Source organism: Artemia sp. Qi Xiang Cuo, chromosome 21 (genome assembly GCF_049724085.1).
Source record: "Artemia sp. Qi Xiang Cuo chromosome 21, ASM4972408v1, whole genome shotgun sequence".
Classification (NCBI taxonomy): Eukaryota; Metazoa; Arthropoda; class Branchiopoda; order Anostraca; family Artemiidae; genus Artemia; species Artemia sp. Qi Xiang Cuo.
Window position 1 is genome coordinate 53,199,666 of NC_142814.1, and position 15,507 is coordinate 53,215,172.

The following is a 15,507-nucleotide window of genomic DNA, read 5'->3' on the forward strand; positions in this document are numbered from 1 at the left end:
TTAGGTTAGCTTTAGAAATAATTGCCCTTAGTAATGCAGTTATGCCGTCTTCACTTAATGCGATAGCTTCTGTATGGCTATCATATAGATATTGTATAATATCAAAATTTTTGTAATGCAATGCCATAGATAAACATAAAAATTTATCTTTTTCTTTACTTTCAAAATGTTGAAAGGTTTTTATATGACCATCTCTAGCAGCAGCCTCTAGAATTTTTGCATAATGATCAACATTATACATGCATTTCTCATTGATACATTTCTTATTCTCATGATGTCCAAGGAAACGATGACGATAAGGTTTATAAATATAAAAAATATTATTGGTCTTTATACCTCAGTTTTCGACTAAATATTTTGTAATCTTAAGTCTGTCATCATCACTTAGTTCTCCGCTTAAGTTTACATGATCTAAAGGTGTACATGATATATAGCCCTTTGCTTCATCATAGTATTCGGCAATACTTTTATTATTGAGTATATCCTTTTTTTCACTGGATCCTCTATAGCATTTTGTATAGCTATAATCACTTCAAGCTGCCCATTGTTAAAATAATAAGAAAGTAGCAAAGGAAGTTCATAATCTAAACTAAGTTCAGAGACTGGACTTGGATCTTGTAATAATAATTTCTCTTCAAACGGCCTTGGGTCGTAAAACCGACGGTTTAGTGCTTGTTTAATAACATGTAACAATAATGTTTTTACATTTAAGTTGTTACTTAAATTTTTAGCAAATCGCAAGCAATTTCCAGTCTATTGTCTTCGATAGCATAATAAGGAGCAGTTTTACCATGTACATCCTTTTTGTTTACAAAACGAACTAATTTCGACGCTCTATATTCCTCTTTCTTGAAGTTTCCATGCTCTAAAGTATTCTCTTCTAAGATAGCATTATAATAGCTTAATAAACGAACCACAATAGGCCTATAATCATTTTGAACAGCATAATGTAACAGTGTTTTCCCTTCATCGTCAGGCTGCGGCCACTCATCATGGCCTGACGTTAATAAAGCCTCAACAACGAATAAAAAACCTTTTTGAGTAGTAAAATTTATAAGTGGCTGTCCTGTTAACAATGCAAGAATTTCTGCTCTTTTTGTATTCTCTAATTGCTTAATTATGCTGTTAATAAAAATGCGAGAGGTATAAGGTAATATTTCGTCAGTGATTTCAAGTGTCCCACTAATATCAACGATAATTTTAGCAGCAAAAGCAAAAGAGGCAAAATATGCAGCAAAAGTAGCATGGGTAAAATGTGGTTCATCACCTATAATTTGATCAATAGCACCTTTGTTTTCACCACTACTTTCAGTATCTTGAATCCAACCATTAATCTCAACTTGATTTGTAGAAGACACTTTTTCAAAATCTTTTTTATTCAACAATGTGTATAGTGCTAGCTCTTGTTTCTGTTTTTTAAACTTTTGGTACTCTTGTTTAAGTAACCTTTTGTTCACTGGTTTTGTGAAATCTATTTCTTGTTTCTTTTTAAAATGTATATAATAGAATATTGTTTCTACGAAACGATCATATAAATCTGCAATGTTAAGTTGACTTGGCAGGCCTGTTTCTTGATTCAGATCATTAGTAGTATTTAAAAATTCTTTACATCCTTGCCATTGCTTTGTTTCTTTGCTCTCTTTATTCTCATAAAAAACGTTTGCTACCATCCAAGTGGGCAATGGAATACTAGTAAATTCTGTTTCTTTTCTTCTAGTTGATGCCGAAAATCGTGCAATTACTTCATTGCCATACATTTCTAGTTGTTGATCATCAACCTGAGCAACATTTTCTTGCTTGAATTTTTGTTTCCAAAATGTAATTAAAAAATCTACTTGATCTGTATCTTTACAAAATGGCTTTAGATCATAGACAAGAACACAAAACGAACTCTCCAAATCTGTTTTCATATTTTGCCTAGTAGTTACCAGCAATCTTTCCAGCTTAGTCGTTTTCAACCCGCCAAGCAAATTAATTACAATGTCTTTATAATCTGAGGCAATTTCGTCAAAACCATCAATCAGAATTACTACCTGAATTCCATCAACAGAATCAAAACGAAGATTGTTCTCTAATAATTTGTTGAGCAAAAATTCTATTGCTTGATACTCATTTAATTGGCCTCTGTTTGTCAAGTCAATTAGAATATTTAACTGATTCGTATGCTTGATTAAATCAATTCTTAGTATACATCTATAGGAATATCTTTCCTTTATTTTCTCAGATAGGCTCGTCAGAACCGTCTTCTTCCCCATCCCTGCTGTATCAGAAATGGTTACTACTTTATTTTCTCCACTCTGGTCTAAAAACTCTGACTCAGAATAATGAGCAATTCAACTTCCTCCAGGTTTGACACATTTACGTAATAAAGATACATAGCCTTGTGATTTCTGCCAAATTAATTTTCCAGGCTCACGTTTTAGCCAGTGAATGTTCGCAGTAGGATTTTTTCACATAAGAGATTTTTTCACTCTAATATCTAATATCATATATTGATTTTTTCACTCTAATATCCTGTTTAAGGTCAAGGTAAGAAAGGAAGTATTTTTGAACACTAAACTCACCCTTACAAGATTCTAAATCCGAATTGTTTATTTCTTTATTTTCTCCTTTGTGTTTAACCTGAATTGGAATAATGTATTTCTTGCCACTTTCTTTATAGCTAAAAACTACATCATAAAATTTTTGATTATTTGTGTCCCTGCTTTTAACTTCTCTACCAATATTAAATTCACTATTGCAAAATTTTGTTCGTCCTGCTCTTTTTACCATGCAGAATACCATATCTTCTTATTTGTCTGCCATTTCACCTCTTATGGTTTGAGCAGTTTTTTTCCGCAAAACTACTACGATGTTTTCGTACCTTTTTAATGTCTTCATAAATATTACGGTTACATATTTTTTTTTCTAATAGATCAGATGCAGTTTCACCTTTGTTATTTTTATATCAGTTCGTAAGTCAGGATAACCTAGAAGATATATAACAACACTTTTATAGCCTTTTAGAGTAGCTATATTTAACTGAGTATTTATTTCGTCACTAGCAATTGCATTGATGTCTGCCCCTTGTTCAGCTGCGTTTTTGCCCTTATCAAGTCTATAATCTTCCGATTCTCGTAGATTATGCGATAAAGCTTTAAATAACGGTTTGGTTTCATCGGAAAGTTTTTTGACATTGTATCTGGAATCTAAACTTTGGTTTTATATCTGTGATTCTTTCTGAATTGATAAGGATAAACTATTTTTACTACTATGACCTGTGGCAAATGGATCAGAGCTTAAATGGAAAGAAGTCTTGCGCTTTTTCTGTATGCAATTATAGTACTTCCAAGATGTCTGCAAAAAAACAGTGAATTTTAAAAAGATTTTGATTTACAAAAAAACACTAACCTTTATATACCGAAACATGTAAATAGAAAAAAATACAGTTATTCTGTATATGCACTTCCATATCAATTTCCGTATCTGAAACCTATAAGTATAAACTTATTCCAAAATTAACTGCTGCGTTCTAGGATGTTTCCCTTGAGCAGCTGCAGCGTCAAGCAAGCGAGGCCTAACTTCAAATCAACACTTACAAAAGTGTGGTCCTCCGAGTCAACTTTACAAAGCATATTCCTGAACAAATAGAATCTGAGGTTGATCTTAAAGCAGTAGAGTTTGCGAAAATTCTTAGGATCATAATCGACAATAACCTAGGCTTTGAATCCCAAACGTACAAATTAGTGCAGAGAGGAGCCAGTCTTCTCAGACAATTTGCCCAGCTACGAAGATTTGGACTATCCCGCCAAAACTTGACCAACCTCTATAAAACCTACGTTCGTCCTGCCCTGGAATATGGATGCCAGGTTTGGTACCCCAGACTCACCAAAGCTCAGGATCTTAAAATCAAGTGAATTCAAAAACGCTCATGCTGAATCATCCTTGGGCACGAATATAGATCATATGGGGAGAGTCTGACATCACTAGGCCTGAATACACTATCTGCCAGGTGACACGAGCTGCTAATGACTCTTGGAAGGTCCTGCCTGTCGTCGGATCTTTTTGTATCATTCTTCCTGAGTTTCAGCCAACTCTTGAAAATCCACGCCCCTCCCGGGGGACAAACTGAAGAAAAAAAAATTAAGCTCCCTCCGGCTAATTGTTGTGTGCGTTACGATCGTTTCTTTGTGCCATATTTTTATAAACATTATAATAACATGTCACAGGGATATCTTTTTTTTACATGCAAGTGCTATTCTTAAGATAATTTCTTAAACCACATTGGTTTGACATAACAAAGAAACAAAAACGAGCAAAAATGGGGTTTTTAAAGGCCAAATAAAAACACTGAAAAAAAATACAATAAAGTGAATATTTCGAGGGGACAAACGCCTCTCTTCTTCAGCGCGAAACGAAAAAACATAAAATCAATGCGAGTGCCGAAGAACAAACCAACACATAAAACGCGGAAAGTCAATGTGAATGTAAAAAAAAACAATGAAAAAAAAACAAAAAATTAAAAGATGAATAAAAATCAATAAAAGCCAACAGAAGACATCGTGTGCATTCCTTTAATGCTGCCTCGACCGTTAAGGGTTCGGCATTTGTAGCTGATTTTGGGAACCGATTTCAGCATGAGTGGACAAACGATAGCGGTAAGAAAAATTTGTTGAAAGAATATTTATTCCGCGAAATTTTCAAAACAATAAAATTATGGACACAAATAGTCAACTGGAGTTTATTAATGGTTGCATGATTGATCTCGGCTTAGTTCTCAGCTCAGTAGCGGGGTGTTTCACCACAGACATCTCTAGCTGACTATTTATTTGTATCCCTATTTTTTTTGATGATCATGATGAAAATCGGCGCCGAAAACTAGAAAAATTTTCAGGCTCAAATTGACGCCGATTTCTTTTAAAATAGGCGCTGATTTGGAAATCAGTTCTGAAATCAGCTATGTGTGCCCAGCCCTTAACAGTAATTAAATAAAAAAATAAGTTTTTTTTAACTGAAATGAAAGTGCGACATTAAAACTTAAAACGAATAGAAATTATTCCTTATATGGAAGGGGCTTTCCCCTCCTCAACCCCTTGCTCCTTACGCTACACTTTGACTATTTCTCACAACTCTATTTGTTAAATTAATAAAAAAATAATTTCTGAACGTTTTTGAATTAATGCAGCTTTGATTTTGGCTCATCGTACATGAATAATTAATATGAAGTTTGCATATTAATTTTTTTTTCGATAAATGGCTTTCTCGAAATTTTGCTCTGATGTAACTTACAAAATAACTTACGTAACGAACTTCCATATTCGTATATTTTTATTACGTAAATGAGGGGTTCTCCCGTAGTCAATACCCCTCGCTCTCTACGATAAAGTTCGAATTTTGTTCCAATTCTTTAAGAATGAACCTTGAATCACAAAAGCCGCTTAATTTGAATAGATAGATTTTATGAAAGTACTCAAAAAAACTTTAGCCTAAGGAACAAGGTCTTGACTAGAGGGAGAACCCCTCATATTCGTAATAGTTTCTGTTTGTTTTAAGTTTTAATTTTTCTGCTTACTTTCAGTTGAAAAAAAAACTTCCAGTGGCCCCCGTCAAAAAATCTCCCTTCCCCCATGACATTATCCTCCATGGAAAGAACCTCCCACGTAGCCTCCTCTTCCGACCACCCTCCTTATCAGAAGAAATCCATCCTGAAAACGTCTGCATACTTCCAAGCAACAAATACTATATGTAAACAATGGGCAAAGTTCATAACTTGGAACCCTTCTTCGGGGACTGTGGGGGGTCATGTCATCCTCAAAGGCATATTTATTAGCTCTTCAACTATGCTGAACAAAATGGCTAACTCAAAATGTTGATCGGGTGACTGGGAAAACAATGAGCGTGGGAGGGGCCCAGTTGCCTTCCAATTTTTGGCTCACTGAAAAAGAGCACAATAACCTTTAATTTCCGTTCGAATGAGCCCTCTTGCGATCTTTTATGACCACTTGATCGATACGATCACCCCTGGGGAAAAAAACAAATAAACACACAGCCGTGATCTTTCTTCTGGCAAAAAATGCAAAATTCCACATTTCTGCAGGTAGGAGCTTGAAACGTCTAAATTAAGGTTCTCTGATACGTTGAATATGATGATTTGATTTTCATTAAGATTCTATCACTTTTAAGGGGGATTTCCCCTTTTTTCGAAAATAAGGCAATTTTTTCAGGTAACAATTTTTTCGTAACTTTTGATAGGTAAGACCAAACTTGATGAAACGTAAGTATTTGAAATCTGCATGAAAATCCGATTCTTTTGATGTATCTACTGGTATCAAAATTCCGTTTTTTAGAGTTTTGGTTACTATGCGGCCGGGTCACTCCTTACTTAAAGTTCGTTACCACGAACTGTTTGACTAACGACACTAATGGCATTAAGTTGAAATGCTTAGGGAATGTTTAGGAAGAGTTTCAATTAAATGAAAAACCTATATGCATGGAGGTTATAGAAGGGCATATAAGGACATAGGCAGCGATGCTCTATCATAGCTAGTAGTATCATTGATATTTTAAAGGAGGTAACTTGATTGAAAATTAAAAGTTCTAGTGCCCTCTTACGAGTCAAAAGTGATTGGACGGCAATCAGACCTCATCTTTAGTTCACAATTTTCCAGACATTTCCAATCAAAATTTTAAGACAGTCTTTTTTTTTTAGCATAGCTAAAAGATCTAGTAACTATATCTTTAGGGTTATTGAGTTGATCAACCCCCAAAGTTATGTAATTGGCCCATTATGCTTAAAACTAAATTTTTCTTTAAAATTAAATCAAAACACACTGTTTATATGCTGGTTGCCAATAAAACATCTCAGCAATATACCAAGAACGACTGAGGGTATTAAGTTCAAATTTTCGGAGTTACTTCTGTTACTACTGCTGCTCTTAAAATTTTACAAAATCAAAAGAGTGTAAGTGTATAAAGGCTGTGAAAGAGTGTAAATATAATTTAGTGGGAATGGTATTAACTTTTATTCATCAAGTCAACTAGAGGATGTGTATAACTTAATTAAACACTACTATATGTGTCATTATTTTCAAAAGAGTTTATGCTGTTAAAAATAGCTGAAAAAGTTTTTCCAGCATATAAGCAGGCCAAACTACAAATTCTTAAAGGAAAACATGAAAGATTGAAATTATTATTTCATTATCCCTGAAAAAGACTATGTCAATATAACAAGAACAGAAATTAATTAAAAAAAACTTTCCACGAAATAAGTTTAAAAAAAAAATAAAGAACTTCATTATACAAAAATGTACAAAAATAGAATCAAATAATCTACCAAGCATAGCACTACCACAAATCAGTATCAATAAATAAATGAACCCCCCCCCCCCAAAAAAAAGAATAAATAAATTAAAATAAATAAAAGAGTCAAACTCAAAACGAGCAGAAATTAATATGAGTAAGGTTCAAAACCCCTATGTTTTCTAAAAGCCAGAACATAATTTGTACTTTGCTGAAAAATTCTTATAAATATTTTTTCACTTTTATCACTTTAAGAAATAAAAAATTAATTAAGATTTTAAGGAATAAATATCAGCATATGTATATCAAACTGACAATTCACCTTTTTTCGGTAAATTTATTTGAATTTTCTTCAGTAAAGTGAGTGACTTTATTTGAAAAACTTATTTTGTGGAAAAAGTTTTTTTAATTAATTAAGAAGTATGAATCAATTTTTTGAGGGAGGTGATTTTCTACGGGGAGGATTTTCTTACGGGAGGGATCTATTTTTGGAGAGTGAAAGTTTCTGGGGATGAGTTTTCCAGGGGAAATTTTACACAAGAGGAATTTTCGAGAATTCATATACAGAATTCATTTATTCATTCTACTTTCTATTTGGTGCCTTAATTTTACACGTGGAGATGTTCTCGGGAAATTTTCTGGGAAACTCTCAGCGGGCCTGGATTCTCTTAGGAGATTCTCTTAAGAAGTGGGGATTTTTCCAAGGCTAAAATTTTCCACACGGGACTTTTCACCAAGAGAAATTCTCTTTGGGGAAATTTTCCGCGGGATAAACCTTCCATTGGGGGGGGGAGGGGTTAAGGTGAAAATATTTCACATAGGAGTAGTACTGTCCTTTACTGATAGTAATAATAAGTTACCTATACTTAATGATTTTTGTGTGGCAAATATTGACTTTAAAGCTTTAATTGACAGTGGTGCCACGGTGAATATCATAAACTCATGCGTATTTAATATGTTGCCTCCGCATATTAAGCGACGGAAAAACGCCAAAAATCCAAATTTAACTAGTGTAACAGGGCATAAATTGGACGCAAAGGGTTCAATTCGCCTTGATGTAAAAAGAGATAATAGAATTTTTCCGACAAATTTTATAATATGCAACAATTTTCCAAATTTTTTAAGGTCAAATAAAATATTGTTAGACGTAGCGAACGAAAGGCTTGTCTATCCGGCCAAGGCAGGAAAAGGAATCTCTACCTTAAGGAATGTTAACAGAGGTTACGAAGAAGATGTAACAGTAAATAAAATTTCCGGCGGTATAAGGTCACAATCTTTTGAACCTCATGTCTCGCTACAAAGAGGACGTGGTATTACAAGACATCCATTTTCTTATTCAAAGCGATATTGGAAAAGTGAAGTAAATTTAGATAATAAGTGGGTTGAATCTGCAAAAATAAAAATGGGAAATATGCGACAGTATAGGTCAAAAGAAATCAAGGACATAGTTAAATTATAGAAAAAAGTAGGGAACCCCAATGCAGTTCGGGTGCAACCAATATTATTGTCGGAAAAAGCCAGTCTAAATTTAATAGACAATGAAAATAAAGAAACATATTATGGATTCGCAATACGGAAAACAAAAATCCCTCCTAGGACAATGCAAAGAATTCAAATATCATAGATGATTGAACCAGTGGATAGCAAATCCAAAATATGGTTTTCGATCCGGTCAAATGAAATTCCTGAGAAGCTGTTATGTGAAGAACAGATTATATCTTACGACAAGGGAGAAGGTTTTATTTGGGTAACTAATAACCGTGAAAATGATACAATCACGATAAAAAAGGGAACATGTTTAGTTCAAATCCATGTTATATCAGAGAACGACTTAGATAGGTCGGAAAACTCCAAAAGAAATCTAGTTAACGGCATTAAAACCTTAATTAACAAATACCTCCTAACCAAGTCGCAATTTTTAAACAAATTTAATATGGATCATATTACTAACTTGGAACTTAAGAAAAAATTATACAAACTATTATGGAATTTTAAAGATGTGTTTTCCGCATCTGAAGACGACATTGGACTGATACCGTTTTATGAACATTCAATTTTGTCAACTGGCAACCCCGTTGCGAAACAGCCATATCGTGTACCGTATAAGCACAAAGAGTGGTTAAAAAATAAAATTCATTAATTAGAAAAAAATGAGATTATACGCCCCAGTATAAGTCCGTATTTCGCACCGGTGATCCTATTCCCAAAAAAGAATGGTGACCTTAGGCTTGTAGTAGATTATAGAGCTCTTAACAAGCAAATAGTGAACGATAAATGTCCCTTGCCAAGAATAGACGAAATCCTTTTCTATCTATTTCAAGCAAAAATAAAATTTTTACTTCTTTAGATCTTACCCAAGGCTACCACCATGTGAAAATAGCCGAAAAAGACGTCTATAAAACTGCGTTTTCTACAGCCGAGTGTGGTCCCTACGAATTCTTAATAGTGCCTTTTGGACTTAAGGCAAGTTCAAGCGCGCTATGTAAACATTTATTGCATTTATTAAGAGGATTAAAGAATATCTTTCATTTTGTTGATGATGTAATATGTGTAGGGAGAAACGCTGAACAACACTTAGCAACACTAGCTAAAGTGTTCGAGAAATTCAGGCAGGGCAATTTAAAATGCAGGCCTGAATAAGGCAATTTATTTCAACCAAAAATTAATTTTTTAAGAGCAGTAGTGACGCAAGGTAAGATATCCCCAGACCCAGACAAAATAAAAAGTGTTGAAAACCTCAAACCCCCTAAAACTATGAAAGAATTAAGAGGAATTTTAGGCCTTCCCGGTTACTTTAGAAAGTTTGTGCGAAATTACGCCCAAATTGCCTCCCCTCACGGAATTAATTAAAGGGAACTCCCAAAATGTTGCCTGGTCCCAGGAAGCCCAAAATTCCTTAGACCATCTCAAAAACGCACTTACTTTGGAACCCGTATTATCGTTGCCTAATTTCGAAAACGGACAGTTCGTAGTTACAACTGATGCCAGTTCGAAGGACATCGGCTCTATCCTTTCGCAAATAATTCCGGTAGAAAACCCAAATCCTCTAGAGGGTACGCCTAAACAAAAAGTAATAGAAAAAGTCATATGTTATTCAAGCAGAACCTTATCAAAAGGTGAAAGTAACTATTCTGCCACAAATTTGGATATACTACGTTCAGACCATGAAAGCTTGCAGTACCTGCACATTTTTAAAAACCCCACGGGAATTCTAGCTAGATGGATTATGAAAATCCAAGACCTAGATTATGAATTTGAATCTTTAAAGGGCAAAAAAATGCAGCTTGTGATTTCTTGAGTAGATTTCCGGAAAATGCGCCGACGGAAACCAAACGAAACGAAATTAATACTATTAAGACTAAGAACAAACGTAAGAAAAACAAAATAAAAGACACAGTAAAAGAAAATAAGGTTAACTGCTGTCCCTTATCTTTAGAAAATATAAACAGAAATCAAAAAAAGGACGAAATGTCTTTAGTACTTCTTAATTATTTTGTGAATGATAACATGTTGCCAGATAAATTCAAAACTCATAGAAAAAAAATCGATAATTTTTGCTATGATCTTGATGAAGAAATATTATGTAGAATTGCGACTACTGAGGCAAATAGAAACCACACTTCAATAATACCTGTATTACCCCAAAACTTAATAATACCTGCCTTTGAATAATTTTATTCATATATAGGTGAACATTTGGGAATAACGAAAACTTTTCAAAAATTAAAACAATATTTTTACGTTCTTTCGGCATTAACAAAACTTAAAGAATTTGTGAGTACATGCGAAGCGTGTAACTTAAGAAAAAAAAACCCAAGCTTATCCTAATCCTCCGATGGGAAGAGTTCCGGTAGCAAGATTCCCGTTTATATTGTCTGATTTGATTTATATGGAACCAGTGGAGGCTTACCTGTTTCCAACAGAGGCCACACTTGTATTCTTTCAGTTATAGATTACTTCTGGATTTACTTTTGTAAAAGCATTAAAAAATCAAGGCACTTACGTCACGGGTAAGGTTCTGGCGAAATTATTTTTAAAATTTGGCATCCCAAATAAGGTTATAAGCAACAACGGAAGCAATTTTGTTCCAAAATCAACAAAAGACCTAATGAGTTTTCTTAATATAGAGAAATTGGTGACATCTCCTTATCACCCACAAGCTAATGGCAAAATAGAAAATAGGCAAAAAATATTTTCGAATGTATTAAGTGTTTATACGAAAGACAACAGGAACGATTGGGATCAATTCTTACCTTATTTAACAAACATAATCAACACTGCCTATTCAGAAACAACCAAAAACAACCCTTTTTATTTACTTTTTGGTCATGATTTTAGAATCCCATATGATGAAATTATTGAGTCCTGACAATATTACAATAACTCGGAGGATTACAAGCAAGAGTTCATAAATAGGATGAGAAAAACTTATAAAATAGTAAGACAAGAGCTGGAAAATGTAAAATAAGTCAAGAGCTAAGAAACCTACCCAAAGTCAAAAGGAACATAGATTTTAAGATAGGGGACTGCGTCTACCTAAAAACGAGACAAAAACGGAAGGCAAGAAGCTTTATAATAAATATTCCGGACCGTACAGAATAGTCAAAAAGTATGATAACGATTTTGCTTTTCAAATGATGAACCCCGATAATGAAAGAACTTATAAGGCACATGTTAGCCGAATAAAAAGAGTCAAGTTCTCGAAAAAATGGATATCGCGTCCCTCTTCTACTGAGTCGTCAGACGCAGAAGATGAGCCCCCTAAATCAAGATTAACAGAGCTAAAACCCTTTAATTTCAAGCAAGATTATTTCGAAAACGAGAGTGACGAGGAAAACTTTGAAGAATTCTTAGCTATGAAAAACCTAGTTATTCCCAGAAGAAAATCCCCAATACCAGTGAGAATAAAAACGCCAAAAAGTTCATCGTCGGAGAGTGCAGGAGAACTAGATTATACGATATCTCCTAAAACGCAATTTTTCCCTGATAGAATTTCGACCCCTTGTCCCCCCAAAAGATTTCCAGACGAAATGGTTTCCCCTGTAACACCAATAGAAAGACCCCTGTCATTTTAGGAGGAATTGAACAAAGCTGTAGAAACTCCGGTTGTTATTGTAAAGAAATTTCCTCCCAAAGATTCAATTAAAACAAATCTGCGAGAAGTGATGGATTTAATAAATTTCCCCATAAAAACAAGGCCAAGTACGTTGCCTTGGACTCAAACCCCAAAGGACGCCCAGGAAGGAAAGTATCATGATATAACTGTGTCCAAAGTCAAGTCTAAACAATGGACTTCATGGAGGAAAACACCAGTGAAAAAATGCCCCATCCCCCTGAAGACATGGCCTTTAAACAGTGGAGAAACCCCGCAAAAACTTTTGATTCCTCTCAGAGTTCTCAAGAGTCTTTCAAATCTCCCGAGTTGAAAACGCAAAGCAAGGACTTAGAGAATAAACCCTCTACTTCCAGAGAAGTAGAACTTTACTAAGGGAGGGCTGGTGATACCTCAAAAACACGAAGCGCTACTTCTAAGAGTTCTAATGCGGAATCATTGGAATCCAGTTCCGAAGAGTCTGACGGCGAATCAGACCCTATGGTAGATAAAGAAATAGAGAAATCAAACCAGCTTCAGCAGCCGCACACGCGAAGGAAACAAAATTAAAAGGGCAAGAATTTTTTTAAAAACAATACAAAAAAATTTAATCTTATATCGCTAGCAAAACCTAAAAAGAAACAACCACAAGAAACAGAAGAAAAAGGAACGACACAGTCAGGCAGAACGGTTAAAAAGCCCGACAGATAGAAATACCCCTAATTAATGTAAAGTCAAATGTTCGTCTCGTAGGGGGATTATATTATTAATATTATTAGTCGAATATTATTATTATTATTATTAGACCTTTTTATTATTAGTCGAAGGGGGCGGATTTCAAATTCTTTATGAAAAAAGAATCAGCCTAGAATCCATAGTAATAACTTCAAAGGTATGCGAAGAAATTAACCAAGTCAATATTAGTAAATATAAAATAATACCAGTGATATCAAAACATTAGTGATCAATGAGAAAGGCCCAGGGTAAAACATCAGCCAACCACGAATGAAACTCGACCGATCACGGTGAGCCGATGATGACAAGTAGTGTTTTAGGTCCTATTTGGCAAACTGCCTACTGGGTAGCTCCCTTACGAGAATCAACTGTACCTCTTCAAAAGCGAACTAATCAATAGAACGACCCGAAATATATCCAGTTTTGAGATTAATGTTAGACTTTATATTATGGAAAGTTCGTAATCTGTCTGCCCATAAACGGTATTTCGTTCAATTTGCAGGAGACACTATCCCATTGGGTCACTTAGAGAAAATCATGAAAAAAAATCAACCCACTCAAACAGACCTTTTACTCCTTGATAAACGCAGACCTCCCAAAATTTGCTATAATCTAGATAAAAATCCAAAATGTGTCAAATATGAAGGCACACATCATCTTTTATCAGAAATCCAATGTTATAAACAATTTTTATTCGACCCTGAATCAGAGGAATATAAATCCCTATGTAGCAAGTTATTTCTGAAACGTATGAAAGCAAACCAAAGGAAAAGAGACGCCTATAAAGATAATTACAAGAAAATCAAAAGAAGATTCTAAACTGTAAATCTAACATAAATAAAACAAAAATAAAACCCCAACATGTATAATTCTCATAGAAATCTCAATAGTAATAAGTTATCTTAGCTTCACCCAAGAAGTATCATTCGTAAAATTAAACTCACACATATCTAGAAATACGCTGACCCCTGACGATCGCTCGCGCGTACAGTCTTCGCCGGACCAGCATAAAACGCAACTAACGAAAACTGGCGAAAAATCAGAAAGGGATAACTCGCATGGAATGTTGCTAACCCCCACTAGGTAGACAATTAATTTATTAAAAAAAACATGAAGAAATTTCCTAGTTGTCCGCAGTTAAATAAACACCATTTAGTATCAGAAACATTACGTTATATATGTTTCCCTTTGTATAAAAAATGTCATAGCATGAATAACGTAAATGAATCATTGAGCGAATATGTATTAGTGAAAGTAATAGAAGAGCTAAACTTCGTCACGTTACATTTCTTCCTAAAGTCACCTAGAAGTCCCCTGGAAGATAGAGTAATCTTAAGAATAATGACAAGTTTAGTATATTATAACTTCAGTACACGGGTAAGGCTCACAACAGTAGAAAGAACTAGACTGGAGGCTACCATGACATTCAGAACTCTTTTACATAAAATCCCAATGTCCAAATATCCCCTAATTGCCAAATTTATCGCGGAAAATCTATGGCAAACTAAAGATGAAAATGGTATCACAACTATATGGCCCCTTGGATTCCTTACATTACGAATTGATCGAGGGTATAACCTACTGAATGGAGGGAATTTCCTTACAAGCTTGTACAAAAATTGCTGGAACTTTGACGGCATAAACCCCCAAATAAAATCCAATACATTGGAAGTTACCGCGCGAGATTATAACGACATAAAAAAAATCGCACTAAATCTTTTTGAAGAAGATGAAAATTTTGGATCCAAAGTATTTCCCAATTTTGATATTATTGTACGTGAACAAAAATGTTGTAATGCATCACATATACAATTAATTTTTAGAGTGGAAAAAGTTATAAATAATCCACTTTCCTTAGCCGAACAATGTCGAAAAGTAATTCGGAAAAATATGCAAAAGAAATATATATGGAATACGTTGAAAAACCTAGAGCTCCTGAATGATCTGTTGGTCTATCTGATGCACATAGACACATATAAAAATAATGAAAACAACATAGTATTCGAATTGAGGTTCCTAAGCACAAATGTGTCATCATGGGAAGTTCATCGCCTTAATACCATAGTAGTACGATTAGAAACACGCAATGTAATACCGAAAGATACGCTAATCTTGAAATTGAATATAGATGAACATGGAAGGAATCGTGTATGCAAATAGAATTAAGGTGTCTTTACCATAATACACACCGTAAACACTCCTGTTTTCAAAAGCTTTCTCTCTCAAAAATATATATATAACATTATATATATAATAAATCAAGTGATTCAATGAACTAGTGTAATACTTTGTGCAAAGTTAAACCGTACGCTTACCTCAATGCTTTCGTGTAAAAGAATCATTTTGCATTAATGCAGAATCTAAAAATTATGGTTGTAATAACGCAAATAATATTATTAAAA

At 34.2% G+C, this 15,507-nt stretch overlaps 1 pseudogene; it reads right to left on the bottom strand.

Moving 5' to 3' along the window:
* Window positions 1-2,472: 2,472 nt before the first annotated feature.
* Window positions 2,473-14,053, bottom strand: LOC148939737 (uncharacterized; annotated as a pseudogene).
* Window positions 14,054-15,507: the final 1,454 nt, after the last annotated feature.